The following is a 21,235-nucleotide window of genomic DNA, read 5'->3' as shown; positions in this document are numbered from 1 at the left end:
TGCCGGCGCGAATCGCACGCCAATCAGCATAGGCTCCCTGCTCCTGGCCCCTTAGCAACGCAATCCATCCAATCCCCGAACGCCTCGTGTCCTCAGCAAACCTATCAGCTCTCTTCTAACCCTATAAAAGCAGATGTGCCCACTGAATAAAAAAACCTTCTCCGGCGAGCTGCCTTGCGTTTGTGTCTCATCCTTTAACTGGTGCTGAATTTTATTCCTTTCAAGAAAGATTTTCCACATAGCATTTACCTGTTTACTGAGCTGAGGTTTAGATGTATGGCATAGTCCTCCTTAAATTCATAGCATCTAGCTCAGTGCCTGGTACGGTAATAAATGAATAAAAGAATAGTTATTTAAAGATGGATAGACCTAAACCTATGCTTTAGGGAAAAAAAAGAAGAGTGGGTGAGGCAAGGAGGGAAATGGAAAGAACATTCTGCACCAAAGTGTAGATTTTTATCACTTCTCTTAGCCTTGTGTTCTTGACATGGACCAGTTTAATGAGTGAAATTTTAAGTCAGAAGACACTCTGCTCTCTGAGAGATCTAAGGCAAATTTGTCAGCTTCTCTAAGCCTCTGTTATCTCAGCTGAAAAATTTAATTTGATTACAGTGTTAACATTATACATATAGCCCAGAATAAAGTTTTTTAAAAACAGTTCTAATCAGAGAGAAACATAAAAATAGTTTAATCCCAACTAGAGAGGAAAGTTAAATTTAGATTACCATTGAAATCAAAGGAGAGTATTTAAAAATGTTTTTGCTGGAGGTTAAACTATTTTAAAACACTTTGGTAACCAAATATAACAAAATGAATGCCAAACAAACGTAAAGACACCATGGAAATGTGACAAATGTCACTACAAACTTTACCATCTCTCACATATGAAGAATTAATGCAAGCATATAATCAATAGCCAAATTACATTCAATAAGATCAAAAGAGGTTGCCAAGTTATATCTAAGAAAGTAACATACAAAAAAGTATCGTCTTGATGGAATTAAAGTAGTAAAATTAAAGCATTGTTAACATACATAATAGAGTAATTGCAGTAATAGCCCGATTAAAGGCCTCCCTGTCTCCATGCCTTTTGCCCCATAACTTTTTAGTCCCTTCACACACTGACTCTAAGATAGGTCATGTGATTTGCCAATGGGACAATTACAAACTTGACCCCAAAAGAGGCTTAAACGCATTTTGGCCCCTTTTTTGGATGTGGGAGGGATGTTGGGGACACGTGAAGGAGTGTTGAGCCTTCCCATCCAGAATCTTCCTAGTCCAGCAACCCCCCAGCCTAATTGCTGCTTGCCTGACCACAGAGGCATGAATAAGCCCAGCCGAGATCTGCAAAACTGCCTAGCCAACAACTGCCATGTCATGAAAATTAATAAATGGTTGGGCTGCTTTGGGGGTTTTGTATTTCAAAAACAGCTTCACTGAAGGGTAATTGACAAAAAAATAAACTGCACACATTTATTTATTTATTTATTGGCAGCTGGCCAGTACAGGGATCTGGCCCTGTGACCTTGGTGTTGTAAGGCTGTGCTCTAATCAACTGAGCTACCAGCCAGCCCAAACTGCTTATCTTTAAAGCATACAGGTTGATCATACTTGTACATGATTGTTGACAGAAGTTTTATTTATAATAACCAAAAGCTGAAACAAACAAAAAACAAATGTGCAATTATAAACTGTGATATATCCTTAAAATGGAATACAACACAGTAATTTAAAAAAGGAGGGACTAAAGAACAATGAGCTACCACTACTCTCCTAAAAGAATGGCTCATATCCAAAACTCTGACAATACTACATACCAGCAAGGATGTAGAGAAAGCCCCTTTGGGAGACAGTCTGGTAGTTTCTTCCCTTTTCTTTCTTTTTTTTTTTTTTTTTTGGCAGCTAGCCGGTACAGGGATCCAAACCCTTAATCCTGATGTTACCAACTCCATGCTCTAACCAACTGAGCTACCCAGCCATCCCTTAGTAGTTTCTTACAAAGCTAGATATAGCCTTACCACATGATACAGCAATCATGCTCCTTGGTATTTACCCAAATGAATTGAAAACATATCCACACAAAAGCCTGAACACAAATGTTTTTAGCAGTTTTCTTACAATTGCCAAAACCTGGAAGCAACTAAGATGTCCTTCCATAGGTGAACTGATAATCTGTAGTACATTCATAAAGAGGAACATGAGTACAAGTCTTTGTAAAGATAAAGCATTCTTTTACCTTAAACATCTAGGAATGGAATGGCTGGATCATATGGCAAGTTTGACCTTTTAAAAAACTGCCAAACTATTTTAGAGAGTGGTTGTACCATTTTACATAACCTTCAGTGGTGTATGAAAGTGCCAGTTTTTCCACATCCTTCCAGCATTTGCTATGTTGTCTCTAATTTTAGTGATTTTGTTAGGTGTGTAGTGGTTTTAATTTGTACTTCTCTAATAGCTAATAATGTTGAGTATCTTTTCATATGCTTATTTGCCACCCATATATCTTCCTTGGTGCAGTCAGCTGGGCGTGAGAGGGAGAGAGGGACCTGTTTTCTCTACATCTGTTTTCTCTTCAGTGTAATTTCTCCACGTCCGCTACTTTGGGCTTCCTTGGAGCACACTAGCTTGGTCCCAGTTGTGAGTGTCCCAATGGAGAGAGAAAGCAAGACAGCAACTGTATCTTTTTGTGATCTAACCTCAGAAGTCACATAGCATGTTTTTGACTACTTTATGTGCCAAGCCCAGAGTCAGCATATGAAGGAACTGAGAAGTTAGGGGCAAAGGGCATGGAAACTTTATGCACAATGCCATACCTTGCTTGTATATACATCATTTGCACATGTATGAATATATCTGCAAGACAGACTCTTAGGTACAAAATTGCTTAGTCAAAGTTATTTACAATTGATAGGTATGGCCAAATTTCCCAAATTAATTAGGCTTTTAAAGCAATTAATCTATTGTGTACCGTAAGTATTTTTTATTGTGGTTAAAAAACATAATATTTACTATCTTAACCATTTTTAAGTATACAGTTCAGTAGTATTAAGTATATTCACATTGCTGTGAAACCAATCTCCACAACTTTTTTATCTTGTAAATCTGAAACCGTATACCCATTAAACAACTCCCTTGTTTCTCTTCCCCCTCAGCCCCTGGTAATTACCATTCTACTTTTTGTTTCTATAAATGTGACTACTGTAGATACCTCATATAATTGGAATCATACAGTATTTCTCTTTTTGTGACTGGCTTATTTCACTTAGCATAATGTCCTCAAGGTTCATCTATGTTGCACCATGTGACAGAATTTCCTTCCTTTTTAAGGCTGAATAAAATAGTCCACTGAATGTATATACTACATTGTGTTTATCCATTTGTCCGTCAGACATTTGGTTTACTTCTATCTTTTGGCTACTACGTATAATACTGCTATGAACGTGGGTGTGTAAATATCTCTTCGAGACCCTGCTTTCAATTCTTCTGGATATATACCCATATGATAGTTCTATTTTTAATTTTTTGAGGAATCCCCTTACTGTTTTCCATAGCAGTTGCACCATTTTGCAATTCCACCAACAGTGCACATCCTCACCAATACTTATTTCCTGGGTTTTTAAAAAATTATTATATAGTAGCCATCCTCATGGGTGTGGTCCTAATTTGCATTTCCCTAATGATTAGTGATGTTGAGCATCTTTTTATATGCTTGTTGGCCATTTGAATATCATCTTTGGAGAAATGTTAATTCATGTCCATTGCCCATTTTTCATCAGTCTGATTTTTTTGTAGTTGTAACGATGTTTTAATTTGTATTTCCAACAGGCACTGACAGCACCAGGTGCAACCCTCAGCTGGATGCTTCAGCCTGGTAAGAGGCAAGTGTTTCTGTGTATCTCAGACCCAAGTTTGTGGCAATCACCACTAGGTTATTTCAGTGGCCATTGTCAACTCCTTCCTGGAGACTAATCCTCCAAGCTTTACAAATCAACACAAAACACACACAAACAGAAAAGCATACTCTGATCCTTATGTGACATCATTGACCAACAATGTAATTGAATCCACAGTGAAATGGCAAAGTTATAAAGAGTCTTAGCCATAGGGTGTCTCGAATCTTCACTGCTTAAAGACTTTGTTCTCAAAAGGAATCCAGAATCACAAAAGAAACAATGACGTAATATCTGATCTTTAACAAAGTCCCATTAGAAAGATGACCAAATAACTAAATGCCACATTATCTACCCCAAGACAAATATTTCAAATTCAGACACACTGAGCTCTTCTGAAAACTTCTAATTAATATCAGTGTTAGACATTACACTGCCATGTCTAGTCTCACTGCAAATTCAAAGAGCATGAATTACACAGTCACATTACTTTCAAAATGCTGCCAGTCATCTCAGAACACTTTGTGTTAGAACTTCATTGAACGCAAACATCATTCTCTGCCATCTACAGCTGGGGAAGTGTGGTTCTTGGATACTGAGTGAATTCCTCAATACCCAGGCCATATCCAATATCCAATGGCTCCCTGACTTTAACAGATAATCTCTTGGTAAGGCCTGACGCAAAGCCAGGAAATGTTCAGCATGGCTTTGGGCACTAGCAGGGTCTCCGAGCAAATGCATCAGAGGACCAAATGCCAATATAGATAGAAAAGATACAAAATGCGTCATACTTTAAGGAATTTGCTTTACCCACATCTAGACTTGTATATAAAACCATTCTGAATGTGTCTGTTTAAAATAAAGACCACTTATACCACACAACCTGTCAGACTATTAATCTTCTCGAAACACTCATAATGCAACTCTACAGCTGTCAGTGGCTTCTCAGAAAACAAAGTCAAACTATCTTAACCTAAAAGTCTGAGCTACAATTTATGCTCAAACTATATTTCTAATTTTATTTTTCTTAATATCTCCAAATTAGGATCTCTGCTCTAGACAATCAGTGAGGCTCATGGTCCTGCACTGCAGACTGAACACCTCATTCTGGACATTTGTTCCAGCCTGTATTTGAGGCCCAGCTCCACCCATCACCCCCATCACTCCAACGGACACTGATCTAGCCCTGTCTGTTATTTATTTGTATATCCATACTTATAATGGTGGTTATTCTATAACCTATATGGTTGTATACCTATAACCACAGTGCTTAGCACAAGGCTTTGCCCATGGTCAACACGCAGCATCTTGTTGGGGACAGGACCTTGGAAGTAATTTCAAGCAGGGCTTTTCAAACTTGAGTGTGCATGATTCTCCTGGCAATCTGGTTAAAATGCAGGTTCTGATTTGGTAGAGTTGGGGTGGAACCTGAGATTCTGCATTTCTAACCACCTCCTGTCGGGCCTTAAAAACTAACGCCACCTTAAGTGACATTACAAGCGGCGCCATTATGGGCCCACAAGGGCGTATTAACGTGGCAGCCTAAGACGGCACTGGGAGGAAGCAGGGTGGGAGTGTCTGCGGGAACCTTGCCTTAGCCCCTATTGGCCAAATACGTGCTTCCACGCTCGTGAATGCTGTGTGATTGCAATAGCTAGGCATTGAGACAGGATGCATGCTCTCCTAACCTTTAAGATGATTGGAGGATGTAAAACCTCCCTTCCCCATTTGCCTTTAAAAGCAAGTGCTTGTGGGATGATAAACGGAACTCGACAGAACCCCTGCCGCGTCTAAGTGTCCTTTAAACCGGGCTGGTTGGGGCCGGCGGCTGTGCTCACCTCTCTTCATGGCTCTCTTCCCCCGTCTCCTTCCAAAGGGGACAGGAGGGAAAGAGGAATCCATGCCATTCGCTTGTCCACCAAAAGGAACGAGGCTAAGGCTCTTCGGGTCGGCAGGCGGTGGACCCGACAACCTCCCTGATGAGGTCAGTGCTGTGGTCCCTGGACCACATTTGCATGAGGTTGCAAGTGTAAAAGACTGCAAGATCAGAATGGCACACCTAAATGACTGAAGGAGGCAGGGTGAAATGAAATAGAAGAGAGTGGGGACAGTGGCAAACTAGAAGGTTCATGCTGTGCCTGAAGGGGCAAAAGCCACCCTGCTCCAGCAACATGGTGGGACCAAGATTGCCAGTTCTATTTTTCCTAGAGAAGCCGGAAATCTGTATTAATATGTAAAACTTAGGGGCAGTCGCTTAGCTCACTTGGTTAGAGCATGGTGCTGATAAAAACAAGGTCAAGATTTTGGATTTGGCACCAGCCAGCTGCCAAAAATAAAAAAATAAAATTTCCCAAATTTTATAAATGTAGCCGATTCATTCAAGTCCATATTTCATTCAAAGGACCTTTGTGTGACTAATTAATACTTGGAGACTTTGCTCTTTCTGAAGTTTACCTTCTCTCTATAACCAGGCTTTATTTATAAACCAGGATTCTTTAAACTGAAAAAAAATTTTTAACTAAAAAAAAATCTGTGGTCTAAACAATAAATATTCAATCTGCTAGTTTGTGTGTAATTAGAACAATGGTTTCCAAGTTTTGGGATTTCATAAGCAAGGAAAATTCTAAAAAACCCTAACAATAACAGGGTACCAACATTTTACTTTACTCAATAAGGATATTAAAAAATACTCTACCATCTATTACCCAATATCTTATTACATGAAGGACATTGTAACACCAAAACATGTAGGAAGAACATAATCTTAGATCAAAGCATAGTTATTTAAGTAGAATAAATTGTAGCTTTCTGGGAAAACTTTGTCCGAGCAAGTGAGGGAAAAAACACAAACCATTTTTCCTAATCTCTCACACCACAGTAATGGGCACAGGAGACTGTCTTCTGCAATCAAATAAGCGTAAGGCCCCCGTTCCTAACACACCCCCCAAGCAATTCTGCAAACCAGCTGGGTGCCCTCCAATTCAATTCTTTTCTGACACTGTCTACTTGGAAACAGCATCAGATCACACAGGGTGAGGGCTCAGTTCTCAAGACTGTCCCCCACTTCAGATGCCAGTCGCAAGCTCAGGCCCTGGAACTGTAAATCGGGGTTCCAAAGACCCCCTCTTCAAGTCCGATTAATTTGTTGAGTGGCTTACAGAATTCAGAGAAACATTTACTTACATTTACCAGTTTATTATAAAGGATACAGATGAAGACATGCATAGGGCGAGGGATGGGAAAAGGGGCGTGGAGCTTCCATGCCCTCCCTGGCGTGTCACCTTCCAGGAACTTTCAGGTGTTCAGCTGTGTGGAAGCTCTCCAAACCCTGTGCCCTTAGGTTTTTATGGAAGTTTCATTATGTAGGCATGGTGGAAACATGGACAACCATGTAGAAATGTGACTGGACAAAAAAGCTCTGATCTAACACTAACAGACTGGGTGGGGAAACCCAGCAAGGCCTGTCTGTTCAGATTCTTCTCAGCCTCTCTGTGCAGCATTCCTTCCTCCTGGGTGGGACCCTTTCTGGAACAGGGGTCTTAGGATCTACAATCAGATAAGGTAGGGCAGAGAATTTCCCACCTGGGGGAAAAAAAGGAACAGATGAAAGGAGGGCAGGAGAAGGTCAGAGAGGATTGTTCTCTGAGGGCCTGCTTCTCAGGCCCAACATTAGAATGAAAGAACAAAGGTTATGGGAGTTATGAGGTAGGAACTGTGAGCGAAAACTAATATACTCACATATATATTATAATATCACATTGTGGTTTTTTAAATTTTGTGATGGACAAGTGCAAACTTTGATCCAGGTTCTGGTTTGGGGGAACTATTACTTATCCAATGACTTCTGTTGACATGTGAGGACACTAAGATGCAGAAAGACAGTATGACTTGCTCATTGTATCGTGCTCTAGTGGCACAGCCCAGTGCTCCCACTCTTCTTACTGGTGGAGCTACAGTTGCACAGTAATTCATCTTCACTCAGTATGGTGAGACAGGAAAGTACAAGTCTTGGGCCAGATAGACATGGGTTTGAATCCCAAATCAGTAACTTCTGAGCTTCATGGTTTTGGATAAGTTACTCGGTCTTTTTAGATTTCAGCCTTTTCATCCCTTACACTTACTTTGTACAGTTGATACGAGGATTAAATAAAATGTCATATAAGGGCCGGCCCGTGGCTCATTTGGGAGAGTGTGGTGCTGATACACCAAGGCCATGGGTTCGGATCCCTATATAGGGATGGCCGGTTAGCTCACTTGGGAGAGCGTGGTGCTGACACCAAGTCAAGGGTTAAGATCCCCTTACCAGTCATCTTCAAAAAAAAAAAAAAGTCATATAAAAACTAACTACCAATGGTAATGAGCTCCTTTTATAAAAATTGATCAGCTTCCTCCCCAGCAAAGAGCATTGCATAGTGAAGCCTGTCATTGAGAAAAGTTGTTATTGTTAATGTAATTACAATAATGAAAATTACAATTTGTATTAACGTCCATTTTTCAGGATAATGAGGTCTACTCACTACATTTTTAGAACTAAAGGGAACTTCTCAAATTATTCTTCATAAAATAAGAATGATCTGCTTGGAAATAATTTCTCTATCCTCACTTATCCCAAGAGGGAGCTAGAAAATTCTCTAAATAAGACATAAGGGCTGGCTGGTTAGCTTACTTGGTTAGATACACGGTGCTAACACCATAGTCGAGGTTTTGCATCCCTTACCAGCCAGCTGCCAATAAATAAGTAAGTAAATAAATATTTGTTCTATTTGATAGTAAACACTGAGTAGGAAGAGACTAGAAACAGTAGAACATATCTACCATAATATCCTTTTCATTTCTATTTCTGCTTTTTAAGATATATTTGTTTAGTATGAATGATTAGACGTCCATGAGGACCACGACTCTTAGCTCTTCTAAGTCCAAGTTAATGTTAATACCTTTGCTCAAATCATAAGCAGTAATTTGAAAGTCCTTAATTAATAATTCTGCTTCAGGTTAGGGGAAATGATCTAAATACAAGGAACATTGCAAATTATATAAATTCTACTCATGGATGTTAGTCGTGTCCTATCTACTCCATACAACCAAGAATAAAAAATTGTAGAGCTAAATCTTCAGGAGTGAGAATAATAGTCATCTCAATTACTTGCTAAGTATAAAACAGTATAATCTTATAAAAAGAGGACAACGTTAAAGTAAAAACTACTCTCTGAATTTTACATTTGTAAACTAAAATACACTTTCTTTTTTTTTGGTGGCTGGCCAGTACAGGGATTTGAACCCTTGACCTTAGTGTTATCATAAAGTATACTTTCATTATCAGTCAAAGTGGTAATCTAATTTGTGAAACATTTCTAAGCTATCTTGGGTAAATATCTTCAGATTTTCTATAAATTAGAGATTTTTGCATACCAATTAATCATACAGAGTCATAGAATATGCATGCCCTAATTTTCTCATATGGGGCCTCCTGATGAACATTTTATCATTCTGTGTTAGTTCTCTTCATAGAAGTACCAATGTGACTATATAAAAACTTTGTCATAACATGTCCATACTTGTTTCGGCTGATATTTATAAACTACAGCTGGTGTGAGCAAACTTCAGCCTAGGTAAAATCCAGCCCCAAACCTGTTTTTGTATATAAAGTTTTCTTGAAACATAGCCACCATCATTCATTTATGTGTCTTCTATGGCTGCTTGCCACACAGCAGAGTTGAAAGACAGACCACATCATCCTTTACAAAGTTTGTCAACCCCTGTTCTACAGAATAAAGAGCAATAACCATATATGTTAAGGGATCATTACAAAAAAGTTGTCACTCCAAAAGCCTCAAAGGATGCAATCCTAAGCTAAGCCTGTATAACTTCTTACCAGAAAGACAATAAGCTTTGCTTAAAAGGTAGGATCCAGCTTTCCTAAGCTTAGACACATCCAATTGAAGGTCATAATTAAAATGGAGGCACTCTGCTCCTTATAAGCAGCAAAGTGCACTTGGTTTTGGCAATGTTGTATTAATGAGGATGCCATGCAAAAGGGACTGTTCTGATAGGTTACAAAACACTGGCCCTTGAGGAGGAAAAAAACCAACTATGGTCATCTTCAATAGTTGGAGTTCAATAAAATTTTAATTACTTTTACAACATTTTAAAGTTAGGTTCTATTAATAGGACTTCCTGGTTGTTGGGTGAAAGTGGCAGATGGGATAATAAAATAAAGCAGCCTCGATCAATTTCATATCATATAATTCAGCCCATATAAATGGGTTACGTGAAAAGCATTTTATATTTGTTTTGCTCCTCACTCCAACTCCATCATCACCCCAGCAGTTGCTCAAGAAAGTCCTTAAATAATTAAATTACTCAGATAATACACACACACACACACCCCTACTAAATAAATGTCCGAATAGTAAATCCCTGGGGCTACTTACACTAAGCAGGTTACACAGAGGTTCTCATGTGAAAAGTAACTAAGGACATATAATTTGGAGTAATCTTCTCGTGTAACTTTCATCTCAAATTCATATTTTGTATGCATATTTTAAAATGAAAATTATCAAACACAAAGCAAATATTAAAGAATTTTACAATGAATACCCATAAACCCAACATTTACATTAACACGTTTCTTTTTTTTTTTTTTAACATAAACTCAATGAATATAAAATACTCACCACTTACAGGTGTACAAGTCAATGAGTTTTGACAAATGCATACAGTCATATAACGACCACCACGTTCATGACATAGAACAGTTCCATCACCCTCCAAAGATCCCACATGCCCCTCTCCTCCAACCCAGCCTCTGGCAACAACGATCTGCTTTCTATCATTATAATTTTGCGTTTTCCAGAATTTCAGATAAATGGATTCATACAATATGTAGTCTTTTATATCTGTCTTCTTTCATTTAGCACATCAAGATTCACCCATGCTGTTGAATGAATTAGTAGTTTGTTCCATTTTATTGCTAAATAGCATTCATTGTATGAATGTGGTTTATCCATTCACCAGTTGATAGACTTTTGGGGTGTTTCCAGTTTTGGACTCTTATGAATAAAGCTCTTATAAGGAGATCCAATCAAGATGGTGGAATAGATGGTCCTTAGCGTCACTCTCTCCCACAAATCAACCAATTTACAACTATAAAAATGTAACATCAGCCAAGCTGGGGCCGCTGGAGCTCAGGGAAAGAGGAGGAGAGACCTACAGAGTTCATGAAGGTGGGAGAAACTATGATGAGAGAAAGAAAAAGCTGCTCTGAGCATTTCGGGCTGTGGCTGCTTTAAGGCTTGAGCTGATGAGCACATGGAGCAGGAGCTGGCAGAAGCCTCAGCTGTGCCCCTCAGGTGGAGTTATTTGGAGGCAGCAGGAGAGAAGAGGGCCTTGGTGGCCCCCAGGACAGCAAGACTGCTAATAGGGTTCACGTGGACCCACGCAGGAGCGAGGAGCCAGAACAACTGAAAAGAGGGAGCCACTCAGAGGCCAGTGAGTCATTGCAAGGGACCGGCGCAGGGCCTGTCCCATGGGAAGTGTTTGCAGCACGGGTGGTGGGGGAAACAGGCCCACCAGGGGAACACTGGGACACAGCAAGGACAGCTGATCTGCCCCCCAATCAGCACAGGACCACTCAGAGGAGAATGGTCAAGAATGCAGAGTTGCATGGGGTGCGGTTTGATGAAAAAACTCAGGCCCAGATCAGAGATTCTACAGAACACTGATCCACCAGGTCTCTGGAGAGCCGGAAGTACCTATAAGGTCAACAATTAAACTGGAGCTGCACAAAAAGCTTTCCCTAGGGAAACAGCAGCAAAGTAGAAATTTAAACAACCAGGGCCGACCCTGTGGCGCACTCGGGAGAGCACTGCGCTGGGAGCGCAGCAGTGCTCCCGCCGTGGGTTCAGATCCTACGTAAGGATGGCCGGTGCGCTCACTGGCTGAGCACGGTGCAGCCAGTCACAAAAAGACAGAAAAAAAAAAAAAAAGAAAGAAATTTAAACAACAACACAGCTCAAGTACTGGTTCCCACAGGAAGTTCCCCCGTGTTAGAAGCAAAGGTCAAAAAATTAGTTCCAGCCCAGGCACACCACCAACACCTTGGGGCCTGCCTGGGAACTGGAGGCTTGGATCTGGGGACTGGACCCCACTCCCACTTTCAGGCAAACTGCACCAGTGCCTCAGGGCCAGCCTGGGGAACTGAAGCATGGAGAAGGCACATGCCAGCACCTCCCAGAACCAGGCACACCATGCCAGCACCTTGGGGCCTGCCCAGGGACCTGAGGCAAGGAGAAGGGGACCTGACCTCTCTCCCACAACCAGGAACACAGAGCCAGCGCCTTGGGGCCCACCCAGGGACCCGGGGTATAGAGTTGGGGACTGGACCACCCTCCCACAACCAGGCACAACATGCCAGCACCTCAAAGCCCACCCAGGGACCTGGGGCATGGAGAAGGGAACTGGACCTCTCCCCCACAACCAGGCACACCAAGCCAGCGCCTTGGGTCCCACCCAGTGACCCAAGGCATGGAGCCAGGAACCAGACCCTCCTCCCACAACAAGGCACACCACGCCAGTACCTTGGGGCCCACCCAGGGACCAGAGGCAAGGAGAAGGAGACTGGACCTCTGTCCCACAACCAGGGACACCATGCCAGCACCTCAGGGCCCGCCTGGCCCAGAGGCATGCAGAAGGGGACTGGACCCTCTTCCCACACCAGGCACAAAACGCCAGCACCTCAGGGCCCACCTGGGTACCTGAGGCATGGATAAGGGGACCGGACCCTCCTCCCACAACCAGGCACACTGCGCCAGTACCTCAGGGCCTGCCCAGGGACCTGGGACATGGAGGAGGGGACTGGACCCCTCTCCCACAACGAGGCACATGGCGCCAGTGCCTTGGGGCCTGCCGAGGGACCAGAGGCATGGAGAAGGAGACCAAATACACCCCACAACCAGGCATACCGCCAGTGCCAAGGAGCATGCCAAAAACAGCACCCTCACGTGGGTGGCCCACCACAGCCACCACAATAACCATGGCTGCTGCAAGAGCAGCTGGACACCACAGCCACCATGCAGATGGTCTGCCAACTACTGGTGTGCATTCACACAAGAAGAGTCACCAGCAGAGACAAAGAAAAGAAGAGGATGTCTCTTTCCACAAAACCCATTTCAGAGTGACCAAAAAAGCATCTGCTCTATGATAATATTGGGGGACCTGATCACATCTCTCAGCATTGGACAGATCATCTAGACAACAAGTTAACAGAGGAACCATTATTCTTTCAGAAGGAGAGAAGAAATCTAGGACAATTAGAGGGGGGAGGGGGAGGGAATGGGGGAAAGGGAGAGGTTGGACAAGGGGCATAAAGAATAATTACGATTTGTAACAATATATATGCTAGTAATATTGATTTAATAAACATATCGCAATGTTCAACCCCAAAAATATGTATAATCGATTTTGATTCAATAAATAATTTTTTTTTAAAAAAGCTCCTATAAACATTAAAGCACATACAAGTTTTTGTGCTGACATGTGTTTCATTTCTCTTGAATAAATACTGAGGAGTGGAATTGCTGGGTAGTGGGGGTAGTGTAATGTTTAAGTTTATAAAAACTGCCAAACTGTTTTCTAAATTGGTTAGACCCTTTTACTAAACTTCCCATGAGCGATGTGTGAGAGTCCCACTTGCTCCACATTCTCGATGACAATTGGCAATGCCAGTCTTCATAACATTAGTCAATCTATTGAGTGGTATAATTTGAATTTCCTTCATGACTAATAACTTTGGGCATTAGTGTTTATTCGCCATTTGTATATCTTCCTTAGTAAAATGCAATTTTTCATTATTTTACCCATTTTTGCTTTTCGTTATTGAATTTTGAGTCGTTTATTATAAATACGAGTCCTTTACCAGATATATTTTGCCTAAGGCTTGACTTTTAATTTTCTTAACAGTTTCTCTTGAGGAGTAGAAGTTTCTAATTTTGATTAAGTCCAATTCATCAGTATTTTCTTTGATGATGCTTATTCTTATGCTTTCTGTCTTATCTGAAGTTTGCCTAACTCAAGGTCACAAAGATTTCCTCCAATGAGCTTTAGCTGTGTTGTTAAATCTGTGGCTCATTTCTAGTTAATTCGTGAGTGTTCGAGGGTTCAAATCCCCATACCAGCCAACCACCAAAAAAAAAAAATCTTGTTTGGCATAAAATAAAGTGGTCAAGATTGGTTTTGTTGTTTTTGCATATAGCTATGCATTCATTCCAGAATTATTTGTTTAAAAGACGTTCTCTTATTAAATTCTAGTATCATCTTGGTTAAAATTCATATGACCATATATGTGTGGACCGGACTCCATTGTGTTCCATTAATATATAGAGCCTGAAACCCAAACCACATTTTCTTAATTACTATAGGTTTATAGTAATTCTTGCAACCAGCTAGTATGAATCCTCCAATTCAATCCTTCTTTATCAAAGTTGTTTTTGCTATTCAAGGTCACTAGTATTTCTACATAAATCTTAAAATTAGCTTGTCAAATTCTACCAAAAAATGGCTGCTAGAATTTTTTTTTTTTTTGGCAGCTGGCCTGTATTAGGGATCCAAACCCTTGATCCTGTACCAACACCATGTTCTAACCAACTGAGCTAACTGGCCAGCCCTGTAATACCTTCTTTATAGATTCTTTATTAATTTCTATTTACATAATCATGTCATCTGCAAATAAAGACTGTTTTATGTGTTCTTCTTTCCAATTTCTATGCCTTTTATTTCCTTTTTTTCCCCCTTATTGTGCTGGCAACTGACCTCCAGTCAATATTGAATATGAGCATTAAGAGCTCATTCTTGCCTTGCTCCGTGCATGAGAGGGAAAGTTCAGTTTTTACCATTAAGTAGGTTTAGGTGTACTTCCCTTTTATTCATAATTTGCTGAGAATTTCCATCATAAATGGGTCCCGAATTTTGTCAAATGCTTTTTCTGAATCTAATGAGATATGGGTTTTCTTTTTCTTTTTTTTTACTTCCAGTATTGAATTATATTGATTTTCAAATATTCAACCTATCTTGCATTCTTGGGATGAATCCCACTTGATTATTCTTTTTGTATTGTGCTAGATTCAATTTGCTGAAACTTTGTTAAGGATTATTATAATAATATTCATTAGTGATATTGGTCTGTAGTTTTTTTCTTCTTTGTAATAGCTTTGTCTGGTTTTGTATCAAAGTAATGGTAGTCTCATAAAATGGTTTTGGAATCACTCCCTCCTCTTCAATTCTCTGAAAGATTTTATGTATAATTAGTATTACACCTAGGAAATCATTTCTTCAATAGATGGATATAGAGCTATTCAATTATAAATTCATTTTCTCCAATAAACATAGGTTATCCAGATTATGTTTTTTCTTGAAGTGAAGTGAGCTTTGGCAGTTTATGCCTTTCAAGTGATTTGTTCATTTCCTCTAAGGTGTCAAGTTTATTGGCATAAAAATGTTTGTAATATTCCTTCAACATTCATTTTTAATTTTAATTTTTTTCATTGTAGATATTTATGGGGTACAGTTTATTGTTTCAATACAAGCATATATTGTATAATGATCTAATCAAAAGAGTTAGTATATCTATTACCTGAACATTCATCATTTCTTTGTGGTTATAACATTCAAGATCCTCTTTTCTGGCTATCTTGAAACACAATAGTTTAGTTAACTATTATCACCTTTAACAGTATTTTTTTAAATGTCCATAGGATTTGTGGTGAGCTCTTCTCTTTCATCTCTGATATCGATAACTTGCATCTTTCTTTTTTCCTAATAAGTGGGGTTAGAAGTTCATCAATTTTATTGATATTTTTCAAAAAGCCAGCTTTTGATTTAATTGATTTTTCTTTATTTTCTGTTCTCTCTCATTGATTGGTGCTTTCATCATTACTGTTTCCTTCCTTTCTTGCACTTGTACTTGGTTCTTTTTTGGCAGCTGCCTGGTACAGGGATCCGAACCCTTGACCTTGGTGTTAGAATATCACATTCTAACCAACTGAGCTACCTGGTCAGCCCCCTTACTTTTTTCTAACATATGTATTTAAAGCTATAAATTTCCCTCTATATACTGCCTTTGCTGCAGCCCACAAATTTTAATGTGTTGTTTCCATTTTCGTTTTAGTCAAAATATTTTCTAGTTTCTCTTGTAATTTATTCTTTGGCACACAGATTATCTAAAAGTGTATTGTTTTTAATCTTTCTGTTATTGACTTCTAGGTTAATTCCACTGTGGTCAGAAAATATGCCTTGGGGGCTGGCCAGTTAGCTCAGTCTAGGGCTGATTTAGTCCCACTACTAAGTACACACTCTTCTAAGGATTCTTCTTAGTGCCCCTTGTATTATGAAGTTGTTTTGCTGTGGCTTGTGGCAACACAAACTGCTCCTTGACCTGTGTGTGTCTTGGGAATTGTTTTGTCTACTCCTTTCAAGTAATTGTTTCAGGACCAAGGTGGTTTCCTCATACACATGTATAGATCGGTACTCAGCCAAACTTGAAGGAACCCTCTGCAGGTTTCTGAAGTCTCTTCTCTCTGTGCAGCGCATTGCTCTGTCTCAGATACTGCATTGTGGACTGAATCCCTGAACTCAGATTTCTGTCTCCTCAGCTCAGTAAGTCTACCATGTTCTGCTTGTGTTCTTGTACTCTGTGCCATGGCCTGGAAACTACTTCTAGATAGTAAGCTGGTGAAATAAAAGGGCAAACCTCATTTGTTTACCTTCTATCAGCAATCTCATTTCCATATTGCGTATAGACCAATGTCTGAAAACCTTTGTTTCACATATTTTGCCTGGTTTTCTAGTTATGTAACATGGAGAGTAAATCTATTTCCTTTTTCTCCATCTTGGACAGTTGTGAAGTCTGTTAACATTTTACTATACTTGTTTTATTACATATCTATCCATCTATGCATCCCTCTATCCATCCATCAATTCTTCTTATTTCTTTGTGCATTTCAAGATAAATTGCAATTAACAGTGCATTTCCCCCTAAGTACTTCAGCAAGTGTATCATTAACTTTAATATTTGTTTACAAATTTATCTTTTGAAGTAAGATTTGTACACAATAAAATGCATAAATCTTAAGGGAATATCTGCTACATTTTGACAAATGCATACACCTGTATAATCCAAACCTCTTATCAAAATATGAAACAGTCCTGTCATCCCAGAAAGTTCCCTTATGTCCCTTCCTTGTCAATCTCTAACTCCCCTACCCCACTGAGACACCCACGGAGCTGATTCTTTTCCACCACAGATTAGTTTTTCCTCTTCTAAAACCTCATATAATCATAATCATATGGTATATACTCTTTGCATAAAGCTTCCTTTATTCAGCACAATGTTTTGAGATTTACCCATGCTGTTGCATGTATTGATAGTTCTTTACTTTTTATTACTGAGGAAAGTTCCATTGTATGTGTATGGGTATGTATACCACAGTTTATCCATTTTCCTACTGATGGATACCTAGGCTGTTTCCCATTTGACACTATTATAAATAGAGCCTCTCTGAACATTCTTATGCAAGTCTTTTTATAGACATATATTTTTATTTCTCTTGGATAAATACCTAGGAGTGGAACTGTTGAGACCTAATGTAGGTATGTTTTGTTTTATAAGAAGCCCTAGAACTTTTTCCAAAGTGGTTGTATCATTTACACTTCCACCAATAATACTGACAGTTGTAGTTGTACATCTTTGCCAAATATGGTGTTGTCATTCTTTTTAATTTCTGTAATTCTGATGGGTGCATGGAGTTATTTCACTTTTGAAGCTTGTATTTGAATCATTGTTAGTTTTCTCTGTCCACAGTGCCTTAATATGTATGCCACATCTCTCCCAAACAGTAGAATCTGTTTTACCTGCTCTGGAAAACAGATGCCTGTGGCAGAAATGGCCAGTTGTCTTCAAACGTATGCTCCCTATCTTCCATCCTAACTGAATTGTAGCTGGGACATAACTGCCTAGCCAGAGGTAACAATTTCTCAAGCCCACACCTGGCACTTACAGCTAAGTGTGGCCATATGACTAGTTCTCATCAACTAAGTGGGAAAAGAAACAAAGCGCACTGCCTTCAGGCTGAGTCTTTATAGAAGCAGGGGTACCTTTCCCTTGCCGTCTCTCCCCTCTGCTTGTTGAATACAGACGACAATAAGGCACTGGGTGATGAGGTAGTCATAAGACAGAAAGAGCCAAGACCTGAGTAACCACATGGAAGAGAGAAGCCCACTGACCTGAACACTTAGCCTGGTACATACATGAGCAAGGAATAAACTTCTATTATGTCTAAACAATTACAGGTGTGGTTCTGTTTGTTACAGCACTTTAGTTTATCCTGACTAAATTGCTGCCTATCTCTGAAGGTGCCCCCCTTCCCTGAAAGTGATTTTTTCATACAACATATAATCTATATTTTAGTTCATACTCTCCAAAGAATACCTACATCTGTTTAACTATTTTCACGTGCTCTACTGACAGAAACTTCATATAAATAAGTATATATAAAGTTTATTTCATCAGTCAAGGTTTTTGCTTTAAAATAAATTTTTATTGAAGCACAAGACACTATCTATATATACATTATATATGATACAAATATCTGCAGACATTTACAAAGCTATCTACATCTGAGACATTCCCTTCCTTTCCCCCATTTCTTTCTCACTTGCTATTTTTTTGAGCCCTGGTAATTGAGGGAAGTCAAGAGAACAAGAGGTAGAAGGGCACCCTCAGTGCATTAAAGGCCCTTCCAAGAAGTCTAAACTCAAGGCTAGAAAGCCAAAGCTAGTCCTTTAAGATTGCCTAAATGCTGCTCGAGTCTTCTGCCACACTCCTACGGTGCCATCATTTTTAATTTTTTTTTTTTAAAGGGAAAGAGGATATAAAACAGGTAGGGAAGAATGTAAAAAGAGAAATTATATTGTCTCTTTTCCCAGAGCAATTCAAAACTCCAGGGCTGCTGCTAGCCCATGTGACTTCTTTGGTAAATTAGAAAAATACTACCCCAAAAGCACTCCTTTCTCAAGTCACTTTACTTCCACTTGTCAGATATTTGTTGCAATATAACTACTACTTTTATTAGAATAAGAACACTTTCCTGCCACTTGCTGGACAGCTGTAACATATGAGTCCACATGTCTATGATGTGAATGGTGTCCTCATGGATGAGGCACTGTTCTGACCTGGACACCTACACTGCTGCATTTGGTCCTCAGGTTGCAGACCAAGTTGTACCTTTGATTTCTTTTAATGCAGCAGGGTAATTTTTAAAAATACTTCTTTATTGAAGTATAGCATACATACAGGATGAAAAGGGAGATGTACCTTAAAAAAAAAAAAATAAGCAAGAAACCACTATTTCCACAGGAAGAAATGTAACAAGCTCAGATTTTCAAAACTGCATAAATGATGCAAGAAACACTATAAGCAAAAACAAACACCAGAAATTTTCATGGATGTCTAGAAAGGGATCAAAGTGAAAACTCCAGATAAGTTGGGTTATATACAAGTGACTTCAGCAAGGAATGTAAAATCCTGTGATATCATTACAGATAACCTAGAGAGAGAACTAATAGATGGATCAGTACATTACTGAAATTCTTACCTAATGGGTGTTGATTAATAGATGGGTTAGTTTGCATCATAATGAGGCCTACCACAGGGCCTCAGTATTAGGACTTGTTTCATTAAATATAGGTGGTTTACACATCAAATTCTGGAGTGATTGGAAAGAAAAAGACAGCTAGTATATCTTCTGTGAATCCAAAATCAACTCAAAAGTTAATGAATTTAACCCAAGAAAACTGAATAGGAATAAATAAAGGTCCTACAAACTAGGTTAACCAAAACAACAACTGCTCAAGTGTGGGATGAGAAAAGTTCACTTAAAAGCAGTAAAAATAATTAAGCTCAAAAACTCAAAGAGTATCATGTGGTTGTTAGAAAAGTTAATCCAATATTTGAGTATTAAACAAAAGAACAGAAGAGTATTAACCAGAACAAAGGACAGACAATTCTGCCACCCATAAATGTTCAGTTTTGGGTTGTGTACTTTAAGATGAAGAAAACTTTGAAATTACCTTTGGAGAAAAGTGTCCCAGACAATTAATACAGTTGAAGTCACAGCATCTAATGAATTAAATAACTGGGATAGAAAAAAGGAGACACTACAAATTATCATCTTAGCTACAGTTGAATGTTTGGACCCAAGGGTTAACAAGACAAAGGAGAGGAAGAAACAGAGACACAACCAGAACAGGCATAGCTGCCCAAAGATGGAAGTTGATTCCCGTCCTGAGAGTGAGACAAGAAGCTACTAAAGGACTTCTGGCATTCGGGTTTTTTCCAACTTTGAGATCCCATAAACAGATACTTATAAGTCTGTCAGCTATAAAGTTTATTACTCTATCTTTGAAAAACACACAAATGACAAGTCTTCAAAACTACTATGTTAAAACTTCTGGGATGTAAAACTACAAGTCACTCAGTTTGCTTTTTTGGCCGCTCTTTTCTCTCTCACATGGATAAGTAGCTATGTGTGTTTTTTGATGTGAATTCAGTTTAGAAATGTATTTTGGCATATTTTTCTACTGTTAAAGCAATCAGCATTGATGTGTAAATTTTTGATATTTCACCAGTGGAGTGTAGCGTTACGCTGTCACATGATTATAGGCAACATTCTGTCTTAACTGCCAGATTCATGTGTGTGTGTGTGTGTGTGTGTGTGTGTGTGTGTGTGTGTGTGTGTGTGTGTGTGTGTGTGTGTGTGTGTGTGTGTGTGTGTGTGTGTGTGTGTGTGTGTGTGTGTGTGTGTGTGTGTGTGTGTGTTCCCCTCCCCCACAAAGAAAGCCAAAAGCCCTAAAAATGTGTGTGTGTATATGAGGGTACTTCAAAAAGCTCATGGAAAAGGAAAACAAATTTTCCACAAACTTTTTGAAGTACCCTCGTATGTGTGTGCATGTGTGTGTGTGTGTGTGTATACATCCAACATATATATATATAAATACATCCAACATATTAAAGAAGTTTTCTGTTTCATATAACTACATAATAGAATTATCCAGGCATCCAAAAATAAGTGTAAATTTTCTCATGGAGATCACCAACTATCCTTTAAAATTTTTATATTACCTCCTCAGATATTATATCAATTTTCTTTAGAAAAACAAGAATTAACTTTGGCATACCTTTGTGCTCAAGGACCAAACATGTGCTCCGTTTTTCTCACCATAGTTTCTTGCACTTTTCAGTCTCAGAAAGGAAATATCATCTCTCAGAAAGGGAATGTATATAGTTACTATACAGC

This window comes from Cynocephalus volans, chromosome 14 (assembly GCF_027409185.1).
Source record: "Cynocephalus volans isolate mCynVol1 chromosome 14, mCynVol1.pri, whole genome shotgun sequence".
Lineage (NCBI taxonomy): Eukaryota > Metazoa > Chordata > Mammalia > Dermoptera > Cynocephalidae > Cynocephalus > Cynocephalus volans.
This window is presented reverse-complemented; position numbering follows the sequence as displayed.